The following is an 8536-nucleotide window of genomic DNA, read 5'->3' as shown; positions in this document are numbered from 1 at the left end:
CACGCACTACGTTAGGTAGATGCCAATCATGACGTCGATATCCTTGTCTCAACGGTTGCTAGCGCGCCTTAGGAAGGCCACTGTTCGTCGTGTGCTTAGTCCGGCGCATGAAGATCTTAACATACTGGGGTGTTCACTCAAGCTTTGATCGATCACCATGCATGTCTCAACAAATGTCATGATGAGTCGCCTCGGAGTACACTCTCCTCCTCGACGTTATTCCTTGGCCTGGAAAGTGCTATTGTAGCTAAAAACTGACGGTCCTAGAGTTCCTTTATTCCAGGATTCCGAACCATCGTAATTCATTACGCTGCATTCTTTTTCCTCCAACCCTCAGCGCTATTCATCGTCCCTCTCAGTATCCGCCCTATTTTTAGTTTCTGTACAAATTTGATGCGAACCGTTTGAATGGATGGATTTCTGGGATCAGCGCTCACGCTAGGCAGTGCATGCTGTGTGAGCCCTGACCCCCACCATCCGGTCACGCAAGTCCAGGCAACGGCAAAATTTAGTGGCGAAAGCTTAACGTACCGCAATGCCTGGTACGGTCCGTCCTGCCCTCTGACGTCGACTGACTTTTAGCGCGACCGCTGCCACCGGCCGCAGGCCATACCTGTCAAGGCCAAATAGCGAGCACCTAAAACGACTCGAACCCACCCCGCCACGGGTGGGTGGATCGGAAGGCATGCGCCTTTGACGTAGGCTCATAGGCCGGAAGGCCTATGACGTCATAAGGCCTGCCTTTTGCAGCCTTGGGTTCCGACAGCTCCCTGGGAGACCTTCAACAATTTCATCGTCCCTTGTTTATCAAAGAAATCCCATTGTACGTCAGTGAGTGGCCACTTTGCTGTCTTCAGCCGTACATGACAGATATGTTCACATCGACATATTTTGGGGTCCCCGATGCTTCCAGAGAAACGCTGACATGAAGGCCCCGTCACAGCATCTGAGGCACTGGGGGTTACTATATCGATATAAGCAAAACCGGCCTTCAGCTCCTAGTTTTTCGTCATTTTGACTTGGTTTTCATGAGGAGTTAACGACCTTCAATATGTCAGGAGGTTAACAAACGTTATAGAGCAGACATTGGTGATGTACAAAGCACTCGACGTTTCAAGCTGTGCTTTTAGTGGTCATGAGTGATCAGAAAAGGATTGCTCCACATTTGCATAGGGGTTTGAACTGAAATAGCCATCCTGAGGATCATTCGATGCAGCTCGCAGCCCTGCCCTGCTTTAGACCTAAAACACTCTGGTTTCTGAACTGCGCGTCCGCGTAGATATGCAGGCTATTTCATGCAAACTTTCAAGATCACTCAGGCCTGCATGACGTCATAGACACGTCATTCAACTCATGCCACTCCATTGGCCAAGTGGCGTTCCGTGCCACGAAGAAAACAATAGTCGAGTCGTGCACATCTGGCGTCTGTGAGCACGACTTCCAGATATAACGGGCTTTATTTGGCTCTGAAACAATGCTGCGCGGACTTTAACAGCTTCAGTCACGAATCACTGCAGCTTACCGATACAAAATCAATAACAAAGCAATAGAAAGGGCCCAAAAACGAGCACATAACGATATTTAGTTCAGTAACACCTCCATCAGCACCCGGCAACCTATCGGGAGATTTAAGTGCCACAAGTGAGTGCTAGGTGGCAATTTCGCACGGGCAGTTTGGCAGCACCTCAACGTCATACAAATGTTTCGTGACACAATCAAACAATGACGTATTGAGAAGCATTTCAGTAAACAGAAAACTGTTGTAGTCTAGAACAGTTTTTCCACTTACAAATACACCAGTGACTACAAGTGAGCTAGTGTCATCTCACCTGATGCTTGTTTCAATATCTTCAAATGAGGAACATTCTCTTTGAGCTTGCTTAGGACTATCGAGGGCCCCAAAATATTTCGAATTCCGTATGTTGCTATAGTGTACTAAAGGCGGCTAGAGATGGCGTTGAGTGATGCCGATCTATGTTATATGCCAACTAATGTTTGCTGTTAACCAGTGTCCAACGACAATTTTGTCGTTGAACCAGTACCTGCTGGAATATCAAATGTCGGTAACTCAGCATAGGAACTCTGCAATTATGACACCGAAAACACAGGGATTTAGGTCTTTCTTGCTTATAATAAATCATAATAAGTGCATCTTCCGCAGCACAGTTCTGCGACACACGGCGTCTTGCCGCTCCCCGTTTGAGTCCCCACACGCGCGCCGCTGGCGGTCCAACCTCAACGCGCCCGTCGCCAGCAGAGGCCTGGGAGGCGTCTCACCGCGCCTCACCCTCCAGCGCCAGCACCGGCCTCCGCACGTGGAGCTGTTTGTGGCAGCCGTCGCCGCCCGGCAGACGCGGCCCCCGGCCAGCCCACAAAAAGGCCGCTCCGGCGTATTTGCCTTGGAGCGTGGTGTGCGGGACCGCCTGTGGTTGGTAACCCGGCTCCGAGCTCCGGACCGACCCAGACCACGTGACGCGCAGACGGGCAAGAAGACAGCCAGGGCGTGTCAGTGCTGCAACCAACTCTAGAGAACAAAATGGCGGGTGACACCTTGGTTATATTGTATCACCTGGTAATCATATAAGTCGGAAACATTTAATTTTTACATTAGATCTACAAACTTTCAACATTGCCGCGCTGTATGAAAGTGTTGTCCCACGGCGGTGAGTTGGCCCATCTTCGTCGCCATCAGTGGCTCTCAGAGATATTGTCAAGCCCCATGGGACGCATATTTCGTCATTCACTCAGTGAAAATGGAAAGCGAAAGCCAAAAACGTGATCTATCATCTCTGGAGTGTGGAGAAAACAATGTATTGTTTTCCTCTCAATTCAGCCGACTCAGTTTATCGATCACTGCCGCCCCTGCAATGTCGTTGATGCTCTAGCATCATTTACAAACTGGGACGTTTTCACGTGCTTGTGACTGTCGTTTGACAACTCTGATAATTCGAGAACCTTGCAACCTCAGCAACCTCATCTGGCGGCGGACCTCAGCAACCTCATTTGGCGGACCTCAGCAACCTCATCTGTTTTGAAGTGGAGGATGAGAGAGAGGCTTATTATACTTTGGTCCAGATCGGACCACCGTGCGTGTTGCGGCACGAACAAACTTTCCAGATACGACCAGCACTGGCGACGGTGGGCTCCACGTCATTTGAAAGTTATCTGCGCAGCGGATAATATCGACTGCCGCGCGCCAAGCGATCGCGCATCTGCCAGTTGCGAGGATACAGAAAGAGTGAAAACCGGAATATAACGACGCAGGAACTACCAATGCAGCTTGAGCGATGGTTCCAAGTTGAGTAACCTACAGGACTGTCCATCTGCGGCGTTACGTAATTATATTATAACGAATGATATGAGTTGGACCAGCACCAACGTGTGTGCGTCCAAACGGTAAGAAAACAGCGTCCTATGCCGTCCTGGCTTTTTGGACTTGTCGGAAAAGTAATACCTATGCGATATCGCTCGCCAGTTCGAAAAAGTGTTCATGGGGTGTATTTGTTTGAATCAGACAGTGTAAGCTAGTAATCGGTGGTACCAAGTTTTCTTTAAGTGACGTACCGAAAACGTTTTATCTTTTCAGTGAGAGATGAGACTCATGTGCCTTCTTTGCGGGGTGACGGTTATCAAACATCGAAATCAGCGGAGTCTGCGAAGTTTGTATGGAATTGAACATAATATATTTGTAAGATAATATAAGTATTGAATTGAAACTGGATAATTTTACCAGCATGTGACCAGGCTTCAGTTATGTATACATCATGCTAGGAAGTCGCTGCGTTCGGAAATCATCAATGGTCCATATAGTTTTCCCCCATACCGACCAAGAGGTTATCGATTTCATTTTATCGTGCCTTGGCTTCGTTTACAAGATACCATATAATGATGCAGTTTCGGTTTGGATGGTATTATTTTCAAAAACAAACGAGGTTTTACATGAAGCCCTTTGAAAGATAAGATTTTGGATAACCGATAATCACCAAATTATTGCAAGTGCGACTCAACGACTATATCAACATATGGCCAGGTCCAGTTGCATATCATGCTAGAGTTCGAAGGAGATAGCAAGGGGCAGCATTTAGCGACAACATGCATCCATTAATGACAGCTCGTATCAATACCCTTTTATCACGCCTTGGCTTCGTTGAAAAAAATACTATAGGTATAGATGATGGCGTAGTATTATTTCGGATGGTGTCATTTAAAAGCATCATATGCTTATATGAAACCCAATGACAGATTAGATTTGCAGTAACCGATAGCTCCCAAAGCATAAAAAGTGTTAATCTGTTATAATGCAAGCATGTGACCAAACCCCAGTGGTACATCATGCTAGGGCTTCAAGGAACTCGAAGGGATCGACACTTAATCGCTCGCGTCGAACCTTCAAATATCTGAATCTCATACCAACTTCGCCGACATGGTTTTTCCGAGATCCTGACTCTTGTTTATATTACTGGATGTGGATGAGTGTAGTTGGTTCAAGGAATCTGCCAGTTAGTGTTAGAATAACGGGAGTTTCTGCCGACTCCCGTGACTAGTAAGGAATCTGTCTGTAATTAACGACGGCGTAGAGCGCGGAGTTAGCTGATTCAGCAGAGCCCGATGCTGCGACTGACGAGAGCCAGTTGTGGGATCTGGCGCAGGCTCTAGACTGGCACCGGAGGACTTAGCCGCACCCAAAGCTAGCTTTACCGGCATGAAGCAAGTAAAAAGGCCCGTGCGGGTATCGACTTTAAAAATGTAGTGCGCCATTAAGGGGCCTTTTCGGGTCAGAAGTATTATGCGCGAGCGCGTAATGTGTATGTATGGCGCACACACGCATACACACACGCACGCACGCATACATTTTGCATACAGCGGACCCATCCGATTTATCGGGCCCGGTGGTCAGGAGGCTGGGCTCCGGCGGCTTTTGCTCCAACGGACCTAGAGTCACATGCGCTCGGGGAATTTACCTCTGGCTAAAGGGCAGGCAAAAAGCTACGTTGAGTCGGCTTATGCCGTCGCAAAGCAAGGGGAAAAAGTGCTGCGTCATATGAAACTGGCTCATTTTGTCCGGAAACAAACGCAAGTAAAACACACGACAACGAGTTGACGTGTTTGTTCATTCAAGACATACACGCGCAATACAATACACCAGCGCGAGGCCGTGCGCTCGGGGTGGGTTGCCGGAGCGAGACGTCTAGTTAAAGGCCGACCACGTCCGTGAACTCACCACCGCGGGCGCTGGTTGGCAATGCGGCGGCAGGGCGGTCAGTCACTTCCCGGCTGCTGCCATCCCCTTGGTAGGAGCCGGCTGAGGGAAAGCCTACCAAAGTCAGGCTTGAACCAAACACCTCCAATGTATGTTGGTGTGGCTTGTGGGCATGGGCGTCACTTTTTCAGTAGGTGGAGAGGTCAGCCGATAAAGTTGACCAAACCTACCCCAAAACCTGATTTATCCCTGGCCTCAGGCAATGCAATTTTGGTTCCGATGTCAAGGCTTGCATTCAAAACCTCGGTCAGTAAAATATTGTTTCTTAAAGAATGGTTTTCCATTTCCATGCCACGTGAAACTGCAGCTTTTTTTTAGAAGGTTAGCATTGGTAACATCACGGAAAACATCTTAGTGAGGCGGCCCGATTTGAACACTAGAAATAGGTCTCATTTCTTGTTCAGAGAAGGCGGTCCGAGGTGCAAAAACACAATTCTACGCAAAATGGTGTGCCTGACGCATGCATGCTGGAGAAGTGTAGACGAGATATATTTCCCACGCAGGGGCTGCGGAAAATGCTGCACGTGCGCTATCAGAAAGTGCCTACACCTTAAAGTGAAACTGAGGCTGCACGACCTCCACAAAATGTCAATAGCTGAAAGGACAGAGTAGGCAAAGCCTGGTGACTGGACGGGTAACCAGGATGGTCGTCTTTCTGAATAGCGCGACCAGCGCTTTGGCATGAGTTTGATGGATGATATAAGCAAGAAAGACCTTGCGCTCGTAATGTTTCGGCATTATGAGTTAGGAGTTCCCTGAAAGCACCCGACCTTCAGTTTGTGAGAAGGTTCTGGTTTAAACGACGTTATCGAGAAAGCAATAGCCGTATTTGGAAAATTCGATTATTCAAAGCTGTGTTCATGACCAGGCCTCTTCCCAAAAATCAAGCAGTAACACGCTAACATTTTTCACTCTGTAGCACACGACACGAACTGTATCGATTTCACTTCCTCGACACGCTGTTTGTGATGCAATCAGGGGAAAGACGTAACTTCGAACTGGTCTTTAAACCCGTGGCCGCTACCATATGCATTATAATTCGGCGCACTCCATGATCACTAAAAAAACGGACCTTATACCCCAAATGCGGAGGGCGTTGCGCGCTTGTGCGTCCTCTAGCCCGCAGTCGGTAAGAGCGTCGTCGTGCCCTCTTTTCCGTCAGACCGCGTGCCGGTAGCCATGAATGAGGTCCGCCGCTCGCGCAGCACCTTCTCGATTTGTAGCCCCCAGGGACACGCCTCGCCTCGCACCCAATTTATGGTATGTATGAATATGGACGCGCCTAAATGTTCACGGGTAAAAAATACAGGTAGACACGTCAAGCTAAAAAGAGCCGAGAACATGCCATGTATTTTATGATCCCACAAAATTGTGCGCGCCCGCGGCGCACTTTTCGCTCGTTCGTCACACATGTATCAATCGGCTGGGAGAAAATGCGCAGGGAGGGGCGTAGTATACTAAAACAATTGTGGCTGTAACCTCTGCCCCATGAATATTGTATGAAAGCAAAAACGAATCGCAACGTCCGTGCCGATTTTATGATCACATTGGAAAGGGACGTTTTCGGGAAGCGTACACAACCACCAGGTTAACTCATGGCAGCCTGATCGCCTAGTACACGGCAATGGAGCACGGTGCAAACAGCTACCAACCTTAAAAGTAAAAATTTTAGCAACAGGCAAGACCATGCACATTTGAGGGCATAAAAATTGTTGCACAGCGTAATCTTTTCCCAGAGGCGGAACATGCAAAAACGTCGTCCTGGGGCTTTGGCGCCCATACGCTTAGCTTTTCAGCGGCTTGGCATGCCTTTGAGCGACGTCGTATAATGGCGTACATTAAAACCAGGATGGCAGCGCAGCGTGTGTGGCGCACGCGGGAGCTCACCCGACGCCGGCGCAGTGTGTGTGTCTGCCGCGCGCGGGAGCTCACCCGGACGCCGACGCAGTGCGTCTGCCGCCCGCAGGAGCTCACCTGGACGGCGGGCAGTCGCAGTGATCTGCCGGCGCGCGGGAGCTCAACCGGATGGGCCCGCCCGCAGTGTGTGTGGCTGCGCGCTGGGAGCTCACCCGGACGCACGGCGCAGTGTGTTCGTGTGGCCGCGCGCGGGATCTCACCCGGATGGCCGGCGCAGTGTCCCGTGGGCGCGCGGGAGCTCACCCGGCCGCGGCGCAGTGTCGGGCTGCCGACCACGCTGAATCCCACTACTTACAGCTCAGAAATCCAGCAAAACTTCAGGAACATAAAACACGCCTACCCGAACACGCACTTGTATTTCATGTTTGTGGACCCGCGTATAAATAGATGGCATATCAGACGAGTAAACGACACGGAGATTACGTGGCAGAACCGTCGTCACATCGGGCTAGCCGTGGTACACGGGGGGCCGCCGGGGACCGGGCCCGGGCCTCAACGGTCACCAACGATCCGGATCTCGCCGGTCACCAACAATCCGGATCTCGCCGGTCACCAACGATCGGATATCGACGGCCAGTAACGATCCGGATATCATCTGTCACCAACGATCCGCATCTCGGTGGTCAGCGACGGCCCGGATCTCGGCGGTTACTGACGATCCGGATCTCTGGTGCCGAACAAGACGCGCCAGGCGCGACATACCATGCCGCTACTAAAACAATCGGCACGAAACTACTGGCAAGTACAGGAATCAGTGCCCAGTGGTTCTGCTTAGCTGTATCGTCGCGACGGGCACGACTTGTTCAACCGAACAAGCCTTTGCGTAAAACGGAATCACATGGACAGGCATGCGGAGTAGCGCGGGGCCCTGGCCTCCCTATTGCACTCACCAGTCACCACCATCTGCGAAATATCAGTCTCGGCGGCGGGGGGGGGGGGGGGCAGCGCAGCACCCGCCCCATAAGTACGAACACCGAGCGGCCAACTCTAGCGACGACTAGCTCTGCAGCGCGGACAAAGCGCGGTGCCGCGTCCCCGAGATCCCGGACGGAGGCGGTCACCGGCCGCGTGCGGCCGCCCTCGGCGCCTCGAACGAGGCCGGCCGGACATCGAGGCCGGCGCCGCCGCACACGGGCGCCGACGCTACGACGACACAACGGTCGCGGCCTCCGGCGCCGGCTGGAGGCAAGAGAAGCTCACCGCAACGGGGTCGGGGGCGCGCCGACGCTGACGACACGACGGTCGCGGCTCTCCGGCGCCGGCCGAGGCAAGAGCCAAGCTCACCACAACGGGGTCGGGCGCCGACGCTGACGACGACACGACGGTCGCGGCTCTCCGGCGCCGGCCGGAGGCAAGAGC

This window comes from Pollicipes pollicipes, unplaced genomic scaffold, assembly GCF_011947565.3.
Source record: "Pollicipes pollicipes isolate AB1234 unplaced genomic scaffold, Ppol_2.1 Scaffold_4881;HRSCAF=5763_pilon_pilon_pilon, whole genome shotgun sequence".
In the NCBI taxonomy this organism is placed as follows: domain Eukaryota; kingdom Metazoa; phylum Arthropoda; class Thecostraca; order Pollicipedomorpha; family Pollicipedidae; genus Pollicipes; species Pollicipes pollicipes.
Note: the sequence above shows the minus strand (reverse complement) of the source record.